The 27,969-nt window shown below is 43.4% G+C and overlaps 1 protein-coding gene across 3 annotated transcripts in view; it reads right to left on the reverse strand.

Annotated features, from left to right (window-relative positions):
- ANKRD34B (ankyrin repeat domain 34B) overlaps window positions 1-25,021 on the reverse strand; it is a 31,587-nt gene extending 6,566 nt beyond the window's left edge. Inside the window, exon 1 of one of the 3 annotated variants that reach the window (XM_077347479.1) lies at window positions 24,984-25,021. The gene's annotated coding sequence lies outside the window, so the exon portion shown is untranslated. Of the gene's footprint in view, window positions 1-10,222; window positions 10,699-24,983 lie in introns of those variants that run through there. The other 2 variants (XM_077347478.1, XM_077347476.1) reach the window with 2 other exon arrangements.
- Between the last annotated feature and the right edge of the window lie 2,948 nt (window positions 25,022-27,969).

Genomic DNA, 27,969 nt, shown 5'->3' on the forward strand with positions numbered 1-27,969 from the left:
TATGTATTATGTGTGTGTGTGTGTGTAACTAGGAAGATGATACATATAAGCCTTTATTAACCATACCATTCTAGATTTTAAAAAGTTAAGCTAAGATGACAATATCTATTTCTGACTGCCTGGAACAGCAATCTTTGTGTAAGCACCAGGTTGTTTTGCATTCCCATTCTGATCAAACAATCATTAGGGCCATTAGATTAAAATAAGGGTAACAAAAGTCTAACATGCTTTCTAAGAAAAAGTTTGGAAATTGGGTGATCTGGACATGAGAGCTGTTGTTAATCCCTCCCTTCCTTTAGGGTTGCCTGATCTCCCCAGTGGAGGTGGAGAACTCCTGCTGATAGGTCATGCTCTCCAGACACCAATTGGCTGGCCAGCAGGGGTTTTTACCTGGAGAATGATAAAGGCCCAGGCCTTGTTGCCGAGGTCGCACAAGAAGTTACATCACAGCAGCAATGTCCAGTTAGCACTGTGGTATTTGAGCAAAATCTCTGGTAGAACCTGATTTTAGCATAGAGTTCTCACCCAACTACCAGTGTTATCTGGGCATCACTAGTGTGGACATGTTACTTCTAGTATAATATTGGCAACAAGGCCTGAGCATTTATTTTTCTCCAGAGAAGTCCCCCATTCCCTGCCAGCTATCAGGAGGACCTGGCAAACCTACCTGGCTCACTGTAACTGTACATTTACTGTATTATGCCAATAAAGGTATTCTGATTCACTGACTGCACCACACATACTTTGAATCTGGGGGTCAAAAAGTTGTAGAAAAGCAGCAGGCAGGGGAATGGTTGCTTATTTCTTTCACCAAAACTTCAGAGATCATCTCATTTCAAAATAGTTTTTCCTTAGAAGCAGCCATTTTTATGTTGTGCTCGTTCAGACTGGCTTCCGTGGACTTATACATTCTTTATACCATTTAAAGCACCATAAGGACAAGAGGATATTTTACATCATAAGCAAAACTGATTATGACAGATGCAAGAGTAATCTGTTGCAAAGGAAAGCAGTGATAGCTATACTTTGTCCTATAGAACAGTGGTCCCCAACCTGCGGGCCGCGGCCCGGCGCCGGGCCGCAAAGGCCATGGCGCCGGGCCGCGGCTCCCTCTCCCCGCCCCTCCCCCCCGCAGTAAAAAACTTCCCAGGCCGCAAGCTTGCAGCCCGGGAAGCTACTTACTGCGGGAGGGCGGGGAGAGGGAATCAGGGCCGGGCCGCGCCCGCGCGGCCCGCGGGTGCGGCCCGATCCACGGGTGCGGCCCGCGGGCGCGGCTCGTGGGCGCGGCCCGATCCGCGGGTGCGGCCCGCGGGCGCGGCCGGGTGCGGCCCGATCCGCGGGTGCGGCTCGCGGGCGCGGCTGGAAGCGTGGGCGTGGCCTGCGCGGTCCCTGCGGGCGCGGCCCAATGCCCTGCCGGTCCCCAGCCTAATATAGGTTGGGGACCACTGCTATAGAATAAGCACTGTAGCTGATAGAAACCTTCTTCTCTTCCATACAGCTACTGAAGATTCATCTCCTCCTTTGTACCTGACCATCCTTCCTGTTAACATTGAGTAGTAATGCTTGCTGGATTGTTCCTTGGAGCATTATGGCTTAGGTATAACATTAGGATCGTGGACTCACATCCAACTGTAAGCAGTGATACATGAAAGCTCACCCTGCCACAAATCTCGTTATTCTTTAAGGTGCTACTGGCCTCTTGCTCTTTTCTAGGATTACCAACAGTGATTCTGATCTGTCCATTCAACAGACATGGAACAAACAAGAGAGGAGTTGTTAGTACTAGGAAAACACAGTGATGGAAAAAGCTCACCTGACTTTGTTTGTCATGCCATTGTAGGAGGCAGAGGGGCTGATAAGGTTGGAAGTTTAAGGTCAACAATCTAAGTTATGAACCTGCAGTTCCTAGGCACTAACAACTTGCTGAAGTTTTAGTCAAACAGAAATTATACTTCAATTATTTGCAAAACACTATTGCCACAATCGAATAATGGCATGCAGTGTACAAAACAAGATTCTGCATGTAGAATGCTTTCTAGACTGGGAAATGCTGAATTCCATACATGATTGGCGTGAGCATCTTCTATCCCTGGATCCCCCAGTCTAACATCTGGAACTGAATGGCTACTGGTTGCTGAATTGGTGTTGTCAGCTTGGAGATCTCTTGCCTTCTCCCCACCAGACAGTTGAAAGTGGGCTGTGACAACTAATCTGGCCAGTGGCTAAACACACACCCAGCTCTCTATAACACACATATATCTCTCTATATCAGATGCCATTTCAGCAGCACCTGCTTAAATCAATATGCAAGTTCATTACAACAGAGCTGTTTGTGCAGCTGAATCAATGTTGTAGCATATTCTACACATGCAATCCCACTGATCTTTGTTTAGTTAGGTTACACCACTTCATCATTAAGTGGAGAACTCTTAGTTACAGCTTGATTCAACTCTATACAATTTCAAAGCTGGCATAATGTAATGTTTTAAGATTGCATTAGCATAACACAGAGCTGAGACATATAGGCCATAGGCATAGATAGCTTTAGCTCCTAGCATTAAAAGGTAGTGATAAGAAGATGCAATGTCAAATCCCATAGCCTGGCAATGTATTAACAGACAGCCTAAGCCACTGAAGGTACATACATGGTTGGTTCTAATGCTCCTTCTTTATCATCCCCCCATTAGCATTTAAGGAGTACCGGCTTTCTAACCAGGGGTGCTATTTGGGTTTAAATATTGCAGGAGACAGAAACAGAGATCTGTAGCTCTCAGTCTTTTAAAGAACCTTAGCTGTCTAGATAAAGATATGGAGAAAGGGAACTAGTAGGCAATTGAGTATGGTATGTTAACTGTATCCTTATCCTTAATAATTTTATGAATTGCACAGTATTTGGCATTGCTAGATAGGGTTGCCAAATACCTGGAGATTTTAGGGGTGGAGAATGAGGAAGGCAGGGGAAAGATTTCAATGGTGCATAATTTCAGAGTTCATTTCTCCAGGTGAACGGATCTCTGTCAGATCAGTTTAATAGCAGGAGATCTCCAGTCTAGAAGTTGGTAACCCCATTGCTAGGGCAAATATGTAATAGAAAAATAACTAAGGTGCAACTGAGTAAATGTCAGTTGCTTTTTATAAGCTAGATAGGAATACCCTGCTTTCAACACTTCACCATACCTTGTACATAGTATACTAGGCATTCTATTTATATACATTCCATTTATTTATATACATTCTATTTATTTATTACACAGGCTTCAAATCCCGTTCCTAAGAACAGGCCTTGAAGGGGCCCTAGCCAGGCAACTTAAGGTGGCTTTGGGCCACAGCTTGCAATAGAAAAATAACAAACAGTGAGAACAAATTCATAAACACAACATATTGACGGACCCATGATTGGTTGGTTATTGGTTGGTGTTAATTTTCATGGAAGGGAGGCTCGGGGGCCAGTGGGAGATGTTGGATCTGGTCAATCTCAACCAAATGCCTGGTGGAAGAGCTCTCTTTTGCAGTCCCTGTGGAATTGTTTAAGTTCTGTTAGGGCCCTGATCTTATCTGGGAGCTCATTCCACCAGGTGTGAGCCAGGCTGGCCCTGGCCCTGGTTAAGGTCGAGCAGGCTTCCTTGTGGCCAAGGATCACCAGTCAGTTGGAGGTGGCAGAGCGTAAAGCTCTTTGAGGGGTGTAGGCAAAGAGGCCGTCCCTCAGGTACACTGGGCCCAGACCACATATGGCTTAAAGGTGATTACCAGAGCCTTAAGTCTGATGCAGAATTAAGAATGCACATATACTTTTCCACCTTGAAAAAACCCTTGGAATGTTAAAAAATATCTTAACTGATGCTAAAATATAGAGAGTATAGCAATCTCATGGACCTGTTGAAGGGTATATCATAAATAAGCACTAGTACTGAAAATGCTCTCTTTCCAGTTGGCTAACAACCGAGGAAGAGCTTCCAATTCAGTCTTAAAGATTGGGCAATAATACGACCAACTTCTAGTGGAAGAAATCAAGGACTGCCTACATATTATAGCAGTTCAACAATCCATAGCACAGGTAGGATCAGCATTCAAGAGTGAAAGACCCAGCCTCTATGCCCTGTTGGCCCTCCAGAGGAACTAGCTAGCCAGAATGCTGGTCTAGATGGTTTATGAGTCAGATCCAGCAGAGTTCTTTTTATGTTATTTTGTACTGCAGTGTAATTCTGTTCTGCAGCTTTGATTTTGTTAGCTTCATCAAGAGGCTGAATGTAAATTTAATAAATAATAGGGTAAAGACAGTTCTAGTATTCTGGTATCAAGCCATATAAAGCTTTAAAACTAGCACCAGGGATTTAGTTAATGGAAACATTTGTATGCCACTTTTTCCTTTTGAAGCCTCAATTATATTCTAATTAGTAATCTGCTAGCCTTGACCTGGATAGCTCAGGAAAGCCTGATCCCATCAGATCTCGGAAGGTAAACAAGGCCTGGCTAGTATTTGGATGTGGAGTTCCTCTAAGGCAGTGTTTGTTGGCAGGGGCTCATGGGAATTGTAGTCCACGAACATCTGGAGGACCACAGGTTGACTACCCCTGCTCTAAGGAACCCTAAGGGTCATGATGTGGAGGCAGGCAATGAAAAAGCACTTCTGAATGTCCCTTGCCAGGCTGCCAGACAATCCTCAGTCTCCTGGCTATACTACATATGCCATAGGATATAAATGAATAAATGAATAAATAAATCTTTCTGCCAAGTTCTGAAGCAACCAAACTTTCTAAAATGCTTTCAAGAGAAGCCCCAAATGCAAACAGTTTATGATTGAATGTTATTGTGTTCAAAATGTTATAAGCCCCAAACTGTTGATATATTCTCTATGAATTCTCTATAAATAAGTCCAAAACTCTTATTGTTTCTCTGCACCATACCAGGATCACAGTGAACTGTGAGCTACAAATTCTCATTGCAAACTGCCCTGAGCCACAAGGGAAATGTAACAAATAAATAAAAATAAGCAGATTGCACTACTTTATCCTAGACATTAAGAAAAATGAATAACAATGGAAAGAAAAATCTGTCTTTGAATAGCTATAACTGCTATGTCAGTCTAAAATGATAAAACATACTCTGAGCCACAGATGCTGTTTCCACCTCCAAAGTAAAGGTCAGATCTAGCAGCACTTCCAAACTGCAAACCTGGAATTTAATAAATAATATTTTTAAAGTCTTCTCTGTAATTCTGATTCCCTAGTTTTAAGATATTCTCTTTCTTTCGCCTAGAGCTTCAACAATTATACCACTATTGTAACTATAGCACAAATTAAACTGATAGAAGTAAAGGAGTCTAACAGTGCAATCTTAATAAAGATATACCCTTCTAAACCAATGTAAATAGGTTTAGAAAAATCTAACTTGATTTAGAATCACACTAAATTTTTTGCCCATCAGACTCTTCAGATTTTAATTGATGATAACGAAGTAGAGGAAGATTAAAACGGTACATCTTTAAGCATATGGCATTTAATGTGTTAGGGATACATAACATTTAAAGAAGCAATTTTGATACATACATTATAATCTTATCTTATTCATTGCAGGGTTACTAATCAATATTTGCTTATCCCAAAATGCACAAAGCACACTTTACAAGTTTAGGCCAACCACAAAAACAATTTTCAACTTCAAGTACAGGTATATGTACACCACAGAATTAACTTGTTTGACAATCATGCCCTCTAAAAATCCTCGGGGATGGGGGGGAGGCTTGGAATTTCCAGCAGAAAATTCTCAGCATTATCCTCCCTATTCTGAGAGAAGTGTGGCACTTATTTACATTTATGCTGCAGATATTCATAACATAAAACAAGGCAGATCAGGGCCATGATATAATTTTACCCATGAGTGAAGAGATGCTGAATACCATCAGTTTGGTCCGTGCTGATGCCATGATAGTTCATTTTGGTCACTGTCAAACTTAACATAGAAATTAATAGAGTTAGAGACCTACTAATGACTCTTGAAAAGTGGTCTGCTAGCATCTTTTAATTGTTGCAGCCTTACTGCAGCAATAGCTTCATTATTTGCTGGCATCTCTCAAGTTCTTTATTCCCTTGGTCTTTTATAAACAAACTAGACTCAAAGTCCATTCGTAAGAATGAGTTTGAAAGGGCCCCCCTGGCAGTGAGCACACCCAGCGCCCCTGGGAGGCAGAGGGTGTGCTCTGGGGGCGTGGAGAAGCCATCCCCGGCCACCTCCCTCCCCGGCCCCCCTCGGCGGCCTGGCCTTCCCCCCAGGCAAGAAGCACACCCGCATCCTCAAGGCCGCGGCTGTGCTACCAGGCCCTGGGGAAAGGGCTCCTTTTCCCCTCCCCTTACACCCCACAGCAGATTGGCCTTTCCCCTGGCCCTGGGCCACGGGTGTGCTTCCAGGGCCGTGGGGAAGGCCTCTGTTCCCCCCTCCCCTCCTAGGTGGCCCAGCCTCCCCCCAGCACTGGAAGCATAGCCGCGGCCTCTTTGAACGCTGGGGGGAAGGCCTCCTTCCCCCCACTCCTCCCCATTGGCCCGGCCTTTTCCCCAGCCCTGGAAGCACACCTGCGAGCTCTTTGAGGCCCCGGGTGTGCTTCCAACACCGGGGGGAAGGCCTCCTTCCCCCCTGAGTTGGCCTGGCCTTTCCCCCGGCCCTGGAAGCACAGCCGTGGCCTCGAGGCCCCGCGTGTGCCTCTGGGGCCGTGTGGGAAGGCCTCCTTCTTTACTCACTGTGTCCTGCCACTTCCCCGCCACTTTCTGGCCTGTCCGGGTGAGGGCTCAATTGGAAGGCACTTTGCGCCTTCCAATTGGGCCCTGACCTGGACTGGCCCCGTCCACTCTCTGCCTACTTAGCCCTTAGCCTTTTATTTATACAGCAACAGCTGTATAAATATAAGAATGCTATCTACTAGATGGAAAATATCCTTTAGCCTCAAGTACTTTATGTTTCTACTTTGGTCTGAGTCATAACCAGAATTTGCTTTCTTACCTGATCATTATTCTTAGAGGATTCATGGATTCTTCTGTATGTGCATACAAAAGCTGTTGTCATAAATATCTCTACCATAAATATCTCTACCACTATATCCCTGTTGCCATATGGTTGGCACTTGGCACTAATAACAATCTAGAGGATGACTCATGTTAAGGATTTGTCCCATAACACTTGACCTATGATGCTCTCAGCAAGTTGACTCCTTTTCTCATTTTTCCCCATAAGTGTTCTTTCCTATAAAAGTTGTTGTCCTTTAGACTTAGCTACAATATTCAAAATATCTTCCCTGTCAAAAAGCCCATATCATTTATGCAGGTAAGCTGTTTAACTTTGACCAAGTCCTCTTACCGAAGCAACTACAAACTCAGCTTTCAAGGAAAAATAAAATCAGCTAGCATGCTATCAAGAGGTCCTTCTGCCATGTGACAGCTGTATGACAAAATAGATCATATTGCCAAATATTGCTCCCAATGCTATTTGAGTTTTACAAAACTGTAGCCTAATCCTAAGCTTCTTCTGGAAGGATGACTAGCTAGGGTAGGCAGGGGACATTTCAGCCCTAGTATTTGTTCCCAGACTATAAACCACAGTTACATCCGTCTTTTAAACAAGAATTATAAACAAGAATTATAATTTCTTCAGCTTAAATTTTTGCATGTGAACTGGAAACTGGAAGCTTTTTTGGCCCTGACCCCAGCCTGGAAGAATATCCTTCCAGTGGAGATCAGGGCCCTCCAGGACTTCAAACAATTCAGGAAGGCCTGCAAAACAGAGCTGTTCCACCACAGCCAGAACTATAATTAACACCAGCAAGATGCTGGCTTCCCTGAGAACCATCCATCCAAAAGAAAATCTGCCCAAACACTGACTAAGCACATCCCCTGCCCCGTAAGACTTCCAATTATACTGAGGTGGCGATTTTTATTAGAATATAATTTTAACGATGTAAACTGAATTTGATTATTAATGTTTTATTATACACTGTATTTATACCATATAAACTTTGAGAGGGGAATGATAGCGCCATCCTATGCAGAGTTACACCCTTCTCACTGACTTTAACTGATTTAGCAGGGTATAACGCAGGGGTAGTCAAACTGCGGCCCTCCAGATGTCCATGGACTACAATTCCCAGGAGCCCCCTGCCAGGGAATTGTAGTCCATGGACATCTGGAGGGCCGCAGTTTGACTACCCCTGGTATAACTCTATTTAGTGTAAAGTTTGAGTCCAGTGTTAAATGTGCCACTGGACTCAACCTTGTTCTATTGCTTCAGAACATCATGGCTGAATCCATTTAATGTGCCACTGTAGAAAAACATACTATTTCATGCATCATGTGAAAGATTTGTTTTCGCTCTGGTGATTTCTTGAGCAGCTCTATGTTAAAACAAGTGCCATCAGATCGCAGCTCTCCGACAAATCTAGACCTTTGTGTGTGTGTATGCGAAATTACCCCCGGTATTCAAATAAATTAGGATGTGCACAAGTACAGAAGCGACAAGTGTATATAGGAGTTGATATGCAACTCCAGAGCAAAGTGGCACATGATACACGTCTAAACAAAAACAAAAAAATCTGATGATCATGCAAAATTGCATTCTGATTGCCTGTTGGGCTCCTTGTCATTATTTTGCCAATGGCTGTTAACCGTCCATCCCCCATCTTCCCTCCTTTGTGCAAGGAGAGAGAGCTACTAAGAGTTATAGTGATTACAAAGTCAGATTACAATCTGGAAGACCCAAATTTCAAATGCCCATTCTGCCATGGAAGCTTGCTGGATGATCTTGGGCCACTCTACCTAACTACCTCTCAGGGTTGTTATCTGGATAAAGTGGAGGAAAGGAAAATAATGCATGTTACTCTGGGATCCCATAGGGAAGAAAGGCACGCTATAAATTAGGTAAATAAAAGTTAGCTAAGTTGTTTTACTGGGTTAGATTCAATCTTTTTTCCTCACACTGGCTTTATAAAAAAGTAGATCATATCAAAATTGTGTCTCTTCTAGCTCCTTTTACCTAGCAACATCCTCATATCATCTCTTACAGTAGAGTTCTGTGTCCGCCTGAATTCAATAGGACGAACAGCCTAATGTTGGACATATGTTGTTCAGGAGAAAGATCTATCAAGCCCTAATAAGTACATTTAAATGCAGAGATACTTCTTTACAAAGCATGGATAAATCTAAAAACAAATGTCACTGAAATCAATAGCAGTAGCCCTGAGCTAACAGATCACAGCCAGTTCCCAGGCACCTGTACGAATAAGTAAACCCATGGAACATGCAGCGCAGTCTTATGCATGTTTACTTCAGGAAGGAAGTCTTAAATTGCACATGCACTATATTGCCGCTCTAATAATGGAAATTTCTAGTTGTAATTATAGATCAACATTGTACTATGGAACCACAGGAAAAAAATCTGAGTGTAATTTGTGTACAGATCTAGTTCAGAGGGGGGGGGGAGAAAAAATACATCCTTTAGTTGAGGAACTCTGTTCTATTTTGCTAAGAGCTTGGGGCTTTTTTGTCTTCAAGTCACAGGTAAGTTGTGGTGTCTCCATGGATTTTCAAAGCAAAAGATGTTCAGTGATGGTTTGCCATTGCCTGCCTCTGCCTCCCAACTGGGGGGGGGGGTCCCATTCAAATACTCACCAGGACAGACAGTACTTGGCGACCAAGATCTAGGGCAGGGCATTTTGTATGTTAGTCGGTTAGAAGTTCATCTTGCCCCCATCACTCAAGACAAAAGTCATCTCTCCTCAGTATTCTCTCCCCACCTCCTTCCCACAACAAAGAGACAAGTGACACTTTTTCCCAAACCACTTATTCCGGGGGGGGGGGGGGAGAGATAACGTTCGCTTCAATGCAATTACTCCGGAGCAAAAAGAGTGCGTTGCTTTTACTCTGCTGGGCGAGAATGAACCAACCAAAGAGGTAATAAAGGACTCCGGGACACAAACTGGGCAGGAAGTTCCCCCGAATTCAACGGACCGAACGAAATGTCGTCGTCCCCCCGTCCCCCCCCCCCCCCCGGAGCCGCTTCGCAAATTGCCTTCGCTGGCCCGCAGCAGCCTGGCGAGTGGGAGCAGCCCGAAAGTTGCAGGTTTGCAACCCGCCGGCGGGCGGGCATCGTTGCCCGGGGTCGTCCACTGTCAGAGGGGCTGCAGCATTCCGCTCCCCCCTCCGCCTCTTCCCCGACGGCGCGGGAAGTTTGCAGCAGCTCTTACCTTCCAGCCTTTCGCCCGCGGCCGGCTGCGCAGGAATTTCGCCTCCTCTCCTTTCGCTGCCGCCGCTGCCTAGGAACGGAGGAGAGACGGAAGGCTCACCTGGCGGGTTGGCAGCGCCTGTGCTGTGCCGCCCGGGCAGCTGCTTCTTCGCCGCCGCCCCCGCGCTGAGCGGCAGCCTCAAGGACGGCTCCGCCAGGGGAGGGGGCACTGCCTTGGCGCGCTTTCCGTGCGCGGGAAAGGCGCGGCCGGCCGAGCTCGGCTGCGGCGCTCTGCGCTCCGCTCTCCCGCCACGTGCGGCTCACTCCTGCTCGACAGCAAAGCCAGCTACGCTCGGAGGGGGCGCGCGTCGAGGCAAGCACGGCCGGCCGGGGCTGCCGCCTCGCTTTTCCGTGCCCGCTGCGCAAGGCGAACTCTGGAGCCGTCGCGTGGCCGGCCGAGCTCTGGCGAGCGCGCGTTTTCCTAGGCGAGGGGAGAGGGGGCTGCCCCGAGTTATTCTGCGCGCAGCCCACTCCTGCCCTGGAGGACGCAGCCGCGAGTTAGAGGCGGCGTCCAGGCGGCTGGCTGAAAAGAGAACCCCGGGCTCAATCCGAATGTCGCTGAGAAGGGGTGGTGGTGTTTTTCCCCCAACCTGGCGAGACTTCGGCCAGGTGCGCCTCAGAACAGCCGGTAGAGGGAGGGGAAATGGCTCCCTCAGTGCCCTGGTGGTGGTCTTCCCGGAAATATGGGGGAGGAAGACCCAATACATGAAGGAAATCAATTTGGTTGGTGACTCTGAGATATTGGAAGCTGGGCAGGAGGGATGTTTGTTTTGATCTGGGAACAAATTGAAAGGTGAAGGGAGGGGAGGGACAGGCTTCAGCCCTCTCACTGGCCTGTATAATCCTGGAATCATCTGCCTTCATGGCAAAAATCTCCCTTTATCTACAACGCTAATCTGTCAGGCAAAGCTGACTCATCTCATCATGTGTGAGATCCCTGCTACTGCTTTACAACAAGGGGGTGGGGGGAGATGACTGGAATGTAACATCAGACTCCCTTTCCTGGAGATCAAAAAATCTACTGCCTCTCTGATCCACAGGTTACTTGTTTGCATATCAAACTTCTCTTGTGGGTGAAGACTTTTGGAAAGTCATGCTATAGAAACCATGCCTCAATATCATTGGGGAACTGCTCTTACTGTCCTTGTACCCCACTGTAGAGCCCCTTTCCCCTGGATGCATGCATGTTTCCCAGACACATGCTTGCTTTCTCAAATGTCATTTTTTCAGTGTCCTAATTTTTTTCTAGCACTAGCTCTGGGCAAGAGACAAAAAGCTGATGACTAATGACACACTGTTCAGAACAGAAGTTATCCTACAATCAAGAAGTAAGCCTTGTGCATCATGCTGATCCCTGTGTGATCAGTATATTTTAAATGATTCTTTGCTTTCAATGTATTTCTCCAAAGAAGCTCTTGCTTTTTAAAGTTAATTATCTTCAATTCTTTGTCTATTAAACGGTGCTTTCATTCCCTTTATAGCTAACAACACAATCCTTAACAAAATTCCATCCTTCTATGTCTATTGATTTAAGTGGCTTTAGAAGGGTGGATCTCTGCTTAGGATAGCTATACTTGTCCAGTAGCACCTTAAAGACCAACACGATTAAAGAATCAACGCTCCCTCTGACAGATACTTTGAATCTTGAAAGCTTTGTATCTTGAAAGGACATGGACAAAACTGAAATGGTTCAGAGGAGAGTGTTGAGAATGATCCAGGGCCTGGGAGCCAAGCCCTATGAGGAAAGGCTGAGGAACATGGGAATGTTCAGCCTGGAAAACAAGAGGGTAGATAACTACTGTCTAAGTATTTGAAAGGTTGTCACTTAGAGCAGGGGTCATCATCCCCTGGTCCACGGCCCGGTGCCGGGCCACAAAGGCTATGGTACTGGGCCGCCGGCAGCCGCGCCTGCCTCCCACCCGGGCCGTCACCTCTCCCTTCACCCCGGAGGCCGTCCCTGACCTGAGAAAGGTTGGGGACTGCTAACTTAGAGGAGGGCAGGGAAAGGTTCCTCTTGGCAGCAGGGGCTAAGACCCACAGCGATGGGTTTAAACTACATGGAAACGATATTGGCTACATATCAGGAGAAAGAATTTCACAATCAGAGTAATTCAGCAGTGGAATCAACTGCCCAAGGAGGTGGTGACCTCTCCCTCTCTGACAGTCTTCAGGCAGTGGCTGGGCAGATACTTATCCTGGATGGTTTAGACCAGTGGTCCCCAACCTTTTTATCGCCGGGGACCACTCAACGCCGGGGACCACTCAACGCCTTTTACTGAGGCCCGGTGGGGGGGTAGTTTAATCCTCTACTCTCAACCACTGCTCTAACGCTCTCTGATCGCTATGGTAATGTTTAAACATCCCTTCAAAATTAAATACAGACACACCACAACAATGAACATAAGGAACGTTTTATTTTCATGGAAATTTTAACTCATGACAATGACAAATCAATGGGAACCCTGAGCTTGTTTCTCTGCAACGAGATAGTCCCATCTGGGAGTGATGGGAGACACCCAAAGTGTGTTGTAAAGGGCCGGGGGGGGATGAAGTAAAGGGCCGGAGGGGGGGAAGAGTCCTTCGGGGCACACCTCCAATTACTCGAAGGACCACATGTGGTCCACAGCCCCCAGGTTGGGGATCGCTAGTTTAGACTGATCCTGCATTGAGGAGGAGGTTGGACTTAGATGGCCTTGTATGGCACCTTCCAACTCTATGTTCTGTGATTCCATATGCTGAAAATCTTGTTGGTCTCTAAGGTGCTACTGGGTTCAAATCTAGTTGTTCTACTACAGACCAACATGTCAACCCCATGAAACTGCTTAGGATTATACTGTCTTATTCTTCTTGTGCCTAGTGGAGTTAGTGTACCAGATCTTGTTTTTCTATTAGATGGCCTTTGAGTGCAGAAGAAGGGCAGAGTTAATTCTGACACCAGTTACTAGCGGGAGGATCAAAGGCTACTGGAGGCTTCATCCTCTGTACCCCAAGAAGAAAAACCATCAAGAAGAACAGATAGGTGTTATCCAAATCATTCATATACTAGTTATTAAGCCCACTGTAAAAAGAATACAGCAGGCACTAGCCGTTCCCAGCCGCCTTGGCAGCACTGGCAGGGCGGCTGGGAAGGGTTCCCCCTCCCGGAACTATCTCCTCCCCCCCCAGGCTAAACGTCCCCAGGCGGGCGGGAGCGCACTCAGTGGCTCTGCGAGCCAGCCACCTGGTCGCAACCTGGGGCCTTCAGCCGGGCCCAGGAAATGGCCCCGCCTACCGCGCCCCCCCCACAACTTGAAGGGACCTGGGACAGGAAAGGAGCAGGGCCTATGAGGAAAGACCCCCCCTTAGACGCCCTTCCATGACTGAACAAATTTGATCACCCCAGTGTTGTTATTTATATTGTGTTATAAATAGTTACTTAGTTGTTGTGATGTTGTATTGAAACTTGTATGTTATAGATTACTAGGGGGAAAGTCCATTTTATTTTATTTAAAAATAAAATGGGCACTAGGCCCCCTCCCCGGTGAAGCCTTCGCATTGGCGGTCCCGCGGCTGGAGGCCGGTCGTGGCCTCCGCAGCCATGGGCCACTGCACATGGGCGGGAAAGGAGCAGGGCGTCTTCGACGCGGCGTCCCTGCTCCTTTTCCCCACATGAAGGGACCCTGGGGTAGGAAAGGAGCAGGGCCGCCACGTCTTTGACGCGGTGTCCCTGCTCCTTTCCCGAGGGTGAGGGTAAGCCAGTTGGAGGACTTATCGCGGGGAAGGCAGCTTCCTCGGCGTGGCAACTCCTAGCTGGCTCAGCCGAGTACGGGCCAAGCAGCCAATGGGGAGCCGCGCGATTGGCCTCTTGGCCCTCAAGTGACACTCGGAGGGGCAAATCAGGAGCCACTCTGAGTTTTTATCATGGATAGGGCTCGCCCTTTCTCCTCCCCTTTACCCCTTAGGCTTTTATTTATACCGATCCACAGGAGAGGTTTAAAGGTTATAATGTTCCATGTAAAATTACATAATGTTCCATGTAAACCGCCCAGAGCTGTAAAGAATGGGCGGCATAAAAAGCCAAATAAACAAACATCATGTACCCTCTAGGTTTATTCATTAAACACATGCAATCTTGCCAAGCCGATTGTTCTAGGTTGTACAGCACCCAACCTTATCCTCCAAATACAAATCTGTTTAAGGCACAGATGTGTGTGCTCTCAGAGCCAATATTCACATCCCTACACATTTGTAGACTCTTATTCTTTTCTAGAAATGCTGACTATTTCACTTTGGACTTCCGCACATTGTGAAGCTTTCTTTAGCTTTATTTTCCCCCTTATACTCCCTTCTCACCATCTCACCTCAGTTTTTCCTCTTGTGTATATGCTTAGTTTAATTTATGTGCAAGTGTGCTAGTTTAATAATAAGAAGAACAATAATAAGAACTGTCCTCGGTTTTTTTTTCATTTATTTCAAACTTGTCCCTGTACGAGTTTGTAAGGTCCCTAGTATGCACAGGTAGAGATCAGTGGTTTCTTGCCTCTTACTAAATCTTCTTGCATTCACTAACTCCCCCATCCAAACTCAGGAAACATTCTAACTTGTGTAACAAGTTTTCTGGAAATTAGCTAATTTGAAAACTTTTTTATGGATTGTGAAGGGATTTTAATTTTTTTGCATTACATTTAAAAGTATATAGAACTGTTCATTTAGGGAGATTAATAGTTTAGATAGGCAGGTAGATGACTGAGTACTTTACGTGATGGATTAGGAGGAGAAATCTTCCTGTTTAGTACTTAAGAGGAAATGTCTGAACTGTCCCATTGCTTATTGTCTTTAATTATTTGGATTGTTATTAAGGCCAAATTATCAGGGAAGGTACCCTTTAGATCCTTTTGGTTTATACCACCAAATATGGCATTTGCATGATTAATGAAGGAATTGCATCATATTCATATGCCATTAGCATGACTCACTGTCATCAGTTTGATCCAAACTCCATTTTTCATTGCTGGGCGCTTGCTAAGATGTGCAGATGTCTGTTTAGTTTCATTAATGCAGGACTAGACCAGAAACAGCAATACAAATAAAATAAAATACAGTAGAAGTTAAAATGGAAAAAAATTCCAGCCACAAGAATCAATAGAGCTACAATTTGAAATTAAAATACATTCCAGCTAGTAAGTAACACAATTTGGTCAAGATTGTTCCATCTTCACCCTGATCTTCCTTATTTTGGTCACCTTCCATGCAAATTTATTTATTTATTCATTTATTAGATTTTTATACCACCCTCCCATGCGGCTCAGGGTGGTTCACAAAAAACATTGCATACATAGAATATAGAATTTAATTCTGTCAGCCTAAGACTTCAGAGGCTGGAGGAAAGTTAACCTGGCATACTTTGCTTACTCCCTTTGTCTTGTTCTTTAGATTGTTAACACCAAGACAGGAATTGTCTTATTTTGCTTTGCATACAGCTCTGTAAGTACCCTAGAAATATTATAATTCATATCAAAACTATAATAGTGTTAACCACAGAAGACTCCCCTCTCAGAGTTATGTATAAGCATACTTACACATGCCGGTCCCAGACTCTGGCTTGTAAACATAGTTCAATCTTGGGGTGATATTTTAAATGGAATTGTAAAGGGGGACAGAAACAGAGAGAATGACAGAAACAATCTTCCTGGATATTTAAGAGACAGGAACATCTTTCTAAATGGGGTAAGTGGGCAACAGTATGACAAATGAAGGTTGGTAAGGTGATACATATTGGAACAAAAATCCTAATTTTAAATATATGCTGATGGGGTTTAAACTGGTTGAGAATGAGATTGCTAGGAATAATTAGGAAAGGAATTGAAAACAAATCACTCAGCAGTGTAAGACTGTGGTTCATCCTCATTTGAATATTATGAGTGGTTCTGGTCACCATATCCCTAAAAGTAATTGCAAAAAAAAAAAAAAAAGAAATTTAAAGAAGGGCAACCAAGATGATTAGTGGGTTTCTATGAATAAAAGGCCTTAAAATATCGGGCTTTTCAACTGAGAAAAAAAGACAAAAAAGAGGAGTATGTAATTATATGTGTGGACTAGAGAAAATGGATAGAGGGAATTAAAACTTGGGAGAACCCACTGAAGAACTAATAGAATAATGATGTTCTGTCTAAGAACAGTAATAAATTGTCATCTCTCTTCTCAAGGAGTGTATAGCTTCCATATGTAATAAATTATTTGCAAAACAGGGAGGATATATATGAGGAAATCTTTTGGCAAAACAGTATTAGTATGACCAGAATAATCAGCAATCCCAATTAGTAACTTATGAACTACCTCAAGCGTAGATGGTCATACTGCAGTAAAATATCTGAGGATAGCATTCTACCATCTATGCCTCCTCTTCCTTACCCCTCTGTTAGATGCTACTATGGGTGCATATTGCATAATAACTCTTCTTCTCCTGTGAGATACTGTGTCTTCCCACCCCAAGGAACAAGCCTAAGCAGATCTGCTCAGAAGTAAGTCCCATTTTATTCAGTGGGGCTTATTCTCAGAAAGTGTAGTCAAGATTTCAGTCTTAGGCATTGTTTTTCTGTCATGTCACATAGAGAACTTGCCATCTTCGGAACAGTCAGAAATTTTCCAGAAGGCTCACAGGGAGAAAAAGGGGCACGTTTTACCTATGGAAACCTCGCTAAAATGGGAGTTTTCAACATGATACTCTAATGCAGGGGTAGTCAAACTGCGGCCCTCCATATGTCCGTGGACCACAATTCCCATGAGCCCCCTGCCAGCATACACTGGCAGGGGCTCATGGGAATTGTAGTCGATGGACATTTGGAGGGCTGCAGTTTTACTACCTCTGCTCTAATGGTTAATTATACCCTGACTGTTGAATCATTTTTACCAATAAAAGAGAACTTGAAGGCGAATCATGTCATGTTACCATGACTCTGAGGTAGCTGAATAAGGCACAGATATAAACACAAAGGAGCCCATGTTATGAAAACATCCAAGGACACTTATGCCATCTCATCTCTATCTCAGTATCCTTTCTTCACATACCACCTACATTGTGAATACTGTTTCTTTCTTGAACAGCCTGGGAAATGAATGCACAACTCACCCACTCTTTTGGAAAGGTTACTGCACTTTTCTGACCTGTTATTGTGCGCATTATGTAAGGTATGTGGGCGGTGTACACTTCTGGATGATTTATCAAGGTTGCTGGTGAAGCCAGCATCCACTACAATGGCTAAAGCAAAGTAGTTGGCCTGCACACTCACGTACTCTGCCTGCAGTTGTCTTGCTAATCAAATAATAGGAGGTACTTCAGAGTAGCTGATGTGAGAGGCCTCTTATATGAAATCAAGATCTCTAAAAGCTTTTTTTTCATAACAAAGTTTGAGTCAGTGGCACCTTTAAGACCAACAAAGTTTTGTTCAAGGTATGAGCTTTGATGTGCATGCACACTTCCTTAGATACAAAAGTCTACACCTTGAATAAAACTTTGCAGGTCAGAAAGGGGCCATTGGACACAAACACAGTTCTACTACTTCATATCAACACAGCTACCCATTTGGAATAAGTTATTCAGATATGCATTCTTACAATATCAGATCTAGGGTTGGGTGCTTTGGGGGCCGAAGCACCCAACCCCAAAATCCTTCCTGAAGGTTTCCTATTTAAACTGTATAAGATCATACCGCTTGTTTGCCCACTCAGGTGAAAAACTTTCATCCTTTTTTTTCTTTGGTAGCCCTAGCAGAAATGAGGTGACCAGCATTCTGGGCTAGAAATTTGCACTCTTGTGTATACTAGTGATGTTAACATCCCATTGGGATAATCCCAGTATAACTATGATGCAACGCAGAATCAGTACAATCTTCATTGTGCTTTAGAATGATTAGCATACTCTTAGAGGTGACTGTTCCTTTAGTGATACCTCTTTGTGAAACATACTGAAAATGCTTAAAGTAATTAAGAATAAATTTCATACTAGTATTTAATTTTTAACTACCTATTGAAAACATTCCCTTGTGTTAGCAGCAGTATTTGCATGGAATAATCCTGAATGTTTTGAAGAACATTTTGTGCTTAGAGTCTACACAGGCATTTCTGTTATTAGTGCATTCACATTTCATAAATGTAACAAAGATGTCAGTTTTAAGAAAATAAAGAGGAACATAAATATTTAAAATTAGCTGGGAGGACTAGTTATTGATAAATACTACTCTGTCTTCAAGCTGCATGAATGTGTGTTTGCCTTGTTTGACTTTTGAGACAATAGTCTATAATTTTGGGTTGCATACATTGTGGCAATGTGTTGCCAATGTTATGGCCAAAGATCAGTTCAATCAGCTACAATGGCAAATCCAATCCTATTTTCCAAACCCCTTAGTCCTGTATAGTCCGCTTGTTCTTTTGGTTGAAGTATTAATACTTCAGAGATTACCATCTGTCTTGAAAGGCTCATGTATTCAATCAGTGTAACAGCATATGTGCAACGTTAAATGCCAACGTTTCTTTTTGCCCATTCCAAGTAGTCATGCTCTGAACAATAAACAAGGAACATTGCTTTCTTTCATCTGAAGGGATTATGAAATATTGAATGAAGGAATTAAATTGCAAATGCGTTTTTGTCTATGCTTACAATGCACACTGTTTAAATTGGAGTTGTTTGATAGGAAATACTGTTGTGTGAGTTGTGGTAAGTTCGAAGTAGCCATAGACAGTCAATTTCCTGTTGGAGGACAGGAAGCATTGGAGATTTATGGGCAACAATATACATGGCATAGCATATGTTGAGAGGGCACAGAAGCAAGCATAAGTGTGTTTTGCATTGCTGTAGAGCAGGGGTAGTCAAACTGCAGCCCTCCAGATGTCATAGAATCATAGAATCATATAGTTGGAAGGGGCCATACAGGCCATCTAGTCCAACCCCCTGCTCAACACAGGATTAGCCCTAAGCATCCTAAAGCATCCAAGAAAAGTGTGTATCCAACCTTTGCTTGAAGACTTCCAGTGAGGGGGCGCTCACCACCTCCTTAGGCAGCCTATTCCACTGCTGAACTACTCTGACTGTGAAAAACTTTTTCCTGATATCTAGCCTATATCGTTGTACTTGAAGTTTAAACCCATTACTGCGTGTCCTTTCCTCTGCAGCCAGCAGAAACAGCATCCTGCCCTCCTCCAAGTGACAACCTTTCAAATACTTAAAGAGGGCTATCATGTCCCCTCTCAACCTCCTTTTCTGCAGGCTGAACATTCCCAAGTCCCTCAACCTATCTTCATAGGGCTTGGTCTCTTGGCCCCAGATCATCTTCGTCGCTCTCCCTTTCAATTTTATCGACGTCCTTCTTGAAGTGAGGCCTCCAGAACTGCACACAGTACTCAGGTGTGGTCTGACCAGTGCTGTATACAATGGGACTATGACATCTTGTGATTTTTTCCATGTCCATGGACTACAGTTCCCATGAGCCCCTGCCAGCAGTCTCTGGCAGGGGCTCATGGGAATTGTAGTCCATGGACATCTGGAGGGCCGTAGTTTGACTACCCCTGCTCTACAGCAACATAAGTTGTAAAATAATAGCAGGAACTATCCTACCCCACATCTGATATTTCCCCCCTGAATCCCTTGCAAATTCTATTAATAATTTCCAAGCTCAAAACAATGATTTTAAAAATAATATTTGCATAGTCTAGTTTTACAGCCTTCTAACATCCTGCAGGTGCATGCTGACTATCAAAAGGTCAAGGAAATGTGCCGCACTGATTACATGTTAATTAGTGTCTATTGTGAGGGACTAGGGTCCCTCAGGCTTGGTTCATAATGCCATTATACTGTGCTTGATACTGTCATGTTCTGAAATACAGAAATAAAATATAGGGAACATGATATAGTTACATTGAAGTCAACTGGAAGGACTACAGATGGTTTCCTGTCCAGATGGTTTTGTGTGGAAATCCCTTTATAAGGGATTTGGCATGCCATGGCACAGGGCACTATGTGTAACAGGCCATTAAGTGGTTCATGATCTGTTCCAAATTCCAGGGTGTCATCAAGTTAATTCATGTACAATCTAAAGTAATTATAATGCTGGTGTTTCAAAAGTAGTCAGAATAGACTACTAACTACTCTCAGCCTAACCTAGTTATTGGGAATTAAAAATGGAGGAGAAGGGACTCATGTAAACCATTTGGAGTCTGCATTGGGGAGAAAGAAGGGGTATAAATGAAGTAAGTTGGTAGTTTTTACACGTTATTCACTGTTCTAAGACACAAACTGAAACTTGAACCCCAATCTTATTTATTTTCTTCAGCAGAGATAATAACAATGGGTTCATTCTATGTCTCCTTTCCTCCCAGGGAACTCACAGTTCTTTATTACATGGCTTTATCATCACAATAACCCTGTGATGTTGTTTAGGATGAATGAGAATTACTGGCCTAAGATTGCAGTAAGCTTCATCACAAAAAACTAACTCTCAGAAATCGAGCATGAAAATGGAAGCCTGCACTGCAGAAGGGATTTTGTAAAACAAGTCATCTACAGCAAGTCAGCAACAGCTTAACATGTTACAAAGGACAATAAAATTGGTATCCTCACATCACCAGGAGAGCTAGTGTGGGGTACCGTCCAGAAGATACTCCCACTCTGCCATGGAATCTTGCTAGATCACCTTTGGCCAGTCACACACTCTTGGCCTAACCCACATCAGGGGGTTGTTGTGAGGAAAAGAGGAGGGGGAGGAGGACAATTATGCTGGAAACCACTTTTGGAGGAAAAGCAGAATGTGAATATTTCAGTAATATTCTTTTTCTGTGTCTATCATTTTCTTGGGTATTTTCCTTTTTGCTCACATGCAACACAATTCCCAATATCCTAGAGGTTTATCTGTGCCCTTGGTGAGTCAATATTTCATGGTACTACTAAATAGTGCAGTGGAGCACAGCCATTAAACTTGGTATTTTGGAGAGAGGAATTCTTTATGGATCCCTTCCTGTATTCTTATGAAGAGCATTTCAACTATGTTTGATCAGAGCCAACTTCAGAAATTAGCACTGATTATAGAACAAAATTCAGTCCATAGCCTGATCCATTTCTATGTAATAGTAAAGGGAGATGACAGCAGAACTACTTAGGTTATTTTGGATATATCAGATTACCAACAGGAATCTGAGTGGTCACTATATTTGCATCCTATTGATAATCTGCTCCTAAAGCCACCATGAACTGTGTATTTGGGAAATTAGCTAAGGAGATACAAGGTCCTTTTGCTGTGCATATAGAGGCATATTCATAACAAAGGCGAGGTGGAAGGCCAAGGTGTAAGATGGATTTCAAAGAAAGTCTGGAGTCCTATCCACTGGCAATGTGGATGATTAAGCAGAGTCATGTTGCTGTCTGAGGAAAGGATCACATGAACCAAAGGTGACCCCCATCTCTAACAGAATGGAAATACCTGGTAAATATGCCCAGAGCAGGATAGACAGGCAATGTCTTCTTTCTTACCTTCAAGAGCTGCCTCTCATGTATTCTCAACAGGTCTACTTGGTAACAATTTCTATATCCTTTTCTCTTTTCCACCTTTAAGTTATTTTGTATCTCCTCATTTTTCTATTTTCCTTTATTTTCCTATTCAATTTTATCTCTAGAACCACTGAACCCCTGTACAAAACGTTTGATATGCTGGATAACTTTGAATGGGCTTAGGTTGGTCTTTAAGTATTTGGACCGGTAAGCATTTGGAAGGCAGTATTCTGTAGGACAGAGTTCAGCTTTTGCCTGAAATCTATCATATTAATCTCTCCACTGTCAATGTGTCAGCTTTAAGTGTTTCTCTCTTTTATTTGCAAAGCATTAATCATGTGTGGATCTTTTTAACTTCACTACTTGGTTGTATACGAATTATTGTGCCATAATAAACCAGCCAACATGTATAGTAGAGTGGTAGGCTAGGATATGGGACATGATAACCACACTGGACTACAGCCACACTTAAAGGGTCATTTGTGCTTAGCATAATATTGTGGCGCATGGCACTCGCACAATTTACCCACTTGGCTTCATTCTGCAAATAATACTATTTTTACTTCTCTCTGTATGCATATTATTCCATTTGATGACCACTTTATGGATCTGATAAAGTGAGTTGTGCTTACAAAAGCATATGTCACAATAGATCTATTGTGTTTGTTCTCTACAACAAAGTTGGTGCCTGCAGCTAGGCTGTTCTTATCCACCATGTAGGGTGGTGGTGGTGGGGTGGCATGATACTTTTGCTACAGTGCTGTTGGCAGTAATATACTTTCAAGAGTAAAATCTGGAGCAACCTTCACAAAGATACAGACTGGGGGCTTGTCAGAAGCTCTGTGGCTACAGCATCTAAACCTGGATGACAAAGTTCTACATTAATTTTGTTGAACAATGGCAGAAGTCAATCAAAGACAAGCTACGTCTGAATCTACCCTTACCTTGACTTTTGTTTCAGAATTTCAGTCTCCTGAAGAAGTCTTCCTGCAGAACAATTCTTCTCTGTAATTATGTTAGCATTACCAAAAGCCTAGAGAAAAAGTGTCTTGTCTCTTTAATAGAGGCTTAATGGCATGCTATTTACCAGGTGATATTATTTGTCTTATGACATGAAAAGCTTCACCTGTCCATTTCCCTACATTAAGAACATTTTTGTTCTTCATGTTGTTGGCAACCTTAGAGTACATACATAATTCTCTCTGAATCCACTATTAAATCTTCTAGGGCTGAATGTATTAAAATACAGTGACAACTATTAGTGGTAGCACAAAACTTATTCATCCCTTCTATTGATATACATATCTGGGTTTTTACTAGCCAGTGTAAACATATACCTAATCACTTCCACATATTCAAATAAGATCAGTAGATTTTATAGATAACATGCAAGCCGTTTCAGTACTATGGTCAGCTCCTCTCTTTCCCAGAGAATTTCTGACTGGTTCTTTCAAACCAGATAACTGAATATGCCCCTGAATATATACTTTTGTCTTCATCTTCCTTGGCTGAGAATTTTGCACATTTCCAATATTTGGTTTTCATCTGTTTGTGTCTGTGTGTCTACCTAACCCACTTGTTCTTAACTCTAATCTATAAATCAACAATAAATAATCAACTGCTGCTTACCAGATAAACAACTTTATCATCAAATGACTTCTAAGTCACATGTAAAAGACTGACATAATCATTTAAGGCAATCTTTATACATGTATATATAGTTATGATATATGCATTAAATATAGACCCATTCATTTAGACCATTGTGGCTGATGGCTATCAGCCAACTCCTTAATGTGAAGTTTGATCTACTTGTGCACCACTTTTTTACGGACTAGGAGTAGAAAGCCAGGCTTTGGAATTATATTCTTAGCTTATGTTAATAAAACAACTCTCCTCTGATGACTGTCAGAAGCCGTTCCAAGGATGGAGATGGAACTGCCTAAAATCCTGAGTGCAAGCTGTGTGTATCTATCTACACGGTCCCTGTTAAGAGTTACTTTGTGATTACACTTCTAGATAATCACTTTCCCAAATAGTGTGGTAACTGAGATTCCTCCCCTCTGGAGTATAGTGATTTTAGCACTGTATCTGTCTATTTTGCTGATTGGGATGGTGGTATGGATTAAATCAGTGGTCCCCAACCTTCTTATCACCAGGGACCGGTCAACGCTTGACAATTTTACTGAGGCCTGGGGGGGGGGTAGTCTTTTGCCGAGGGATATCGCCGCCGCCTGAGCCCCTGCTCCACTTGCTTTCCTGCTGGCACCCCTGACTTCCTGGGGGGCGCTGCCAGCAATAGCTGCACAGTGCCACACCGAGGGGGAGCGCCAGCCATGGTGGGCACTGGAGAGCACCAAAGGTGAGCCGGTGGCAGAGTGGCAGGGCAGCCCCTGAGGCAGCAGCCAGGGCGGAGGAGCCATGGCCCGGTACTGACTGATCCACGGACCGGTACTGGTCCCCAGACCAGGGGTTAGGGACCACTGGATTAAATCACCACGTGGGTATTTGGGTGCACTGCTTCAAAGTGTCCATTGAGATTTTAAAGAGCAACAATTCTACAAAAAGCTGTAGACCATAATTTCCTCAGTCTTATTTAGTGTATTTTTTAAAAACCACAATCCCTATAAAGTCTCTTGTTTATATCATAATAGCAACTAATTATACATTTAATTCATTGGAACAAACTCTTGAAAAATGTTTATTTACTTCGTAGTACTGTCAGTATGAAACCTTTGATCTTCATAGTCTTCACCTTTCCCCACAAGTAGACCCACTGGTTTCAGTGGGTTACTGTAGCTCTAGGTAGCTGAACAGATTCATGCTATAGAACAGGAAAAATGAAATCACCCTTCCCCCAGCTGCAGCTCAGTGCAATGAATAGCATGGCATGATGACTGACAATATAATTACCAGTCGCTAAGAAAAGTATAATGCAGATATAATTTAATCCCCCTCATTCATGGTTCCCTGGGAACAAAGTGTTCCAAACAGCTTAAAAATTAAATATTGTTTAATAGTGGCACTAGCAAGAGAGCCGAAACCAGCTGGTCTGCATTATCGTTCCAAAAGTAGACAAGTGATTCACTTAAAATATGCCAGCTTTCAGTAAAATTTGAGAATTTAATTATCCCTCAACTTTCACACATTCCTAGTGATGGTCTCTTACTGGGTAACAGTACCCTTGCCCAATGTGGGTGTTCCTTACCTGCATAATATAATAATGGGCTGTCTCTTTACCTTCACCTGTTCTGGCATGCAATGCTGTAACATTACCTCTGATGGAATAGCAGTCTATGGAGGCAATTAAGCAGCAGCAGTGATGGGTGGAGTCCAGAGAGTTCCAGCATCAACTCCCACTCTTAAAGTAGCCCACTGTAAGTTAATTGCCAGAATGGGAAGACAGATGCATCAGGAAGAGCATTCAATAATGCTTGATTGTGTCTCATACAGACTCACCATGAGAGACAGTGCAGGTGGGTCAGATCATTCCTTTTCTCTCATGTGGAGGAAGTGACAAGGGAGAAATGTATTCTACATGCATATGCATCACATCTCACCTAAATGTTAAGCCCTGCCTACAAGTTACTCTGTGTGTTTTTCATTGAATTTTATAATTTCCACTGTATTTTTAAAAATGTTTTTATGCGCATAAACTTGTGCCTTTTGGCTGTGTGGAAAGGCAGCATTAAAATGTTTTAAATAACTTAGTAAACATTTTTGAGGTAACTATATGAGGCTGGACAATAACTGGGTCTATCTGAGGCATGCAGAACAATTGGAGAGTCTCCAGTAGGTTCTCCAGTAGTTTGCTCAAGCACTCTTGAAAGTGAGCATCTAGGAAGTAAAAGGCTAGTAGTGTACTCCTAAGCAGAATTACACCTTCCAAAGTTAACCGAAGTCAGTGAACTTAAAAAGAGGGCTACTCCACTTGGGAAGGCAATGTAAATGGCTGTTTTCAGTTGGCATAGGTGGAAACTGAAGGCAAAGATTTGCTTTTAAACATTCAAAGCTTGGGTGCATCCATGCATGGCAATACTCAATGCACTGCATGAAGGAATTTTATGACTAATTTTTAAAGATCCAGAATAATGAACTAGCATTACAACGAAGATACATGGAGTTTAATTTTTAAAAATTTATTACATCTAAAGAGTAACACTCTTATGGTTGAATTTTACAAATTTGTTATTGTTCTTGACATCATAAACAAAGGGCTAAGGGCCCAGGCAGAACTCTCTGTTTCACAGGGCCTGCAAGACGGATCTCTTCCGCCAGGTCTTTGATTGAGGCCAGTGCTATTGGATTTGCCCCCCCCCCCTTTGTGGCCCCTGAAGCACTGTTTTACCAAAAGGTATGTTGAGCTGGGAGAGATGGGAACTTTTGGCACTAGAGAGTTTTATAAGGGATTTTATATTGTTTTAGATTTTAATGTGGGACCAACAATTGTTATCCGCCACAGGCCTTGCCTGGGAGTGGCAGGATATAAACTGAAATATAAATAAAATAAATAAGGAGTAAATTTAAAGTTATTATTCTCTCATATGACAAAAAGAACACTAAATGGAAGGTGGTGGGGGAGTAAAGAACATGTCTTGGAAAATCTGACAGCAGTGTTTTGATTTGTGTACCTGAGGTTGAAAAAAATGTGCATCAGATGGTTCTGTCAGGAGGTTGCTCCGTCACTTCATCCTTTTATTTCTCCCCACCCCCTTTCCCTGATGCTGCGGAGAAATTGATCAGACATGTTGATGACTTTTGGAAATTCTCCACTTTAAAAATCCTTCATGGAGATTATAGTAACTTCCTAGCACTTGTAATTACACTAGGCAGTGACTAAGAAACACAGCGCTTGCTGCTAAGCAACTTAAATTTTGCTTCTCATACTTATTTTAAAAAAGGTCAGTAGGAAAAAAAATCCACTTAGATTTTAACATATTTCTGAGTTTCATCCATTTACTGAGAAATTAGTTTTTCCATTGATCTGTAAGGGAATATGCTGACAATAGCCGACTTGCTTTAATTTCTTGACTGTAAAGAAGCAAACCATGCTTGTTGTGCCTCTGTCCTCGGGGGTAAAATAGGTGTTGACCAGAGACAGTTTCAGGTGAGTCGCCATGTTGGTCTGGAGAAGAGCAAGATTTGAGTCCAGAGGCACCCTGAAGTCCAACCAGATTTCCAAAGTATAAGCAATCCAGAATTAAAGCACCATTTATTAGATATGAATTGGGATGGAAATTCTTGAGCCCTTCTATCCCAGTCAGAAGGTGGAAGGGAGCTGCAAAGAACAGAGTGAGAATGCAAAGGCAGAGACAGACAGGGCACTGCCGGACATTGCTGAAGTGATGTCAATTTGGTATAGTGGTTAGGAGTGCAGACTTCTAATCTGGCGTGCCTGGTTCAATTCTGCACTCCCCCACATGCAGCCAGCTGGGTGACCTTGGGCCCACCACAGCACTGATAAAACTGTTCTGACCGAGCAGTAATATCAGGGCTCTCTCAGCCTCACCCACTTCACAGGGTGTCTGTTGTCAGGAGAGGAAAGAGAAGGTGACTGTAAGCCACTTTGAGACTCCTTTGGGTAGAGAAAAGTGGCATATAAGAACCAAATCTTCTTCTTTGTGGTGGCAACTTGACTTTCAAATGCCCCCATGAAACTTGCCTGGCACTTATCATTGTATCCTTCAGTGCCAGGTTAAAACATTTCTTGGCTTAGTTTTTTTTTTTTAGCTAAGGTTTTCTATCCCTTTCCTCCTCCCTCTTTCCATCTGAACTGTCTTGCCTTTTGATATCCAGTCCTGTGCTGCTTCCCTTCTTCTTAGTTGGGTGTTCTGTTCCCCCTACTTTCCATGCCTTCCCTTAGGGAGGTTTCCTCCTTCTGCTCTCTGTTCAGAGAGCTTCAGAGCTTCCTGCCCATGCTGGCCTCCTGCTGGCCTTGTTAAGGCAGGGAGAGGGGGAGGTGGAGACTGTTCTTTCCCTCCCGGGCTTGCTGTGTCTCTCCTGCTTCTGCTCTTCAGGCAAGTAGACTTGTCTCCCACCTTCCTGTCTTGTCTGGCAGCTGTTTTTTTTAATACCCGCATATAAGCTGAGGGGGACTTTTTAAGCTTAAAAAAAGGGCTGAAAAACTTGGCTTATATGCGAGTATATACGGTAATTGATGGTACCCAAAAAAGGGGTTCATAGTGAGGTTTCCC

This window comes from Paroedura picta, chromosome 7 (genome assembly GCF_049243985.1).
Source record: "Paroedura picta isolate Pp20150507F chromosome 7, Ppicta_v3.0, whole genome shotgun sequence".
In the NCBI taxonomy this organism is placed as follows: Eukaryota; Metazoa; Chordata; class Lepidosauria; order Squamata; family Gekkonidae; genus Paroedura; species Paroedura picta.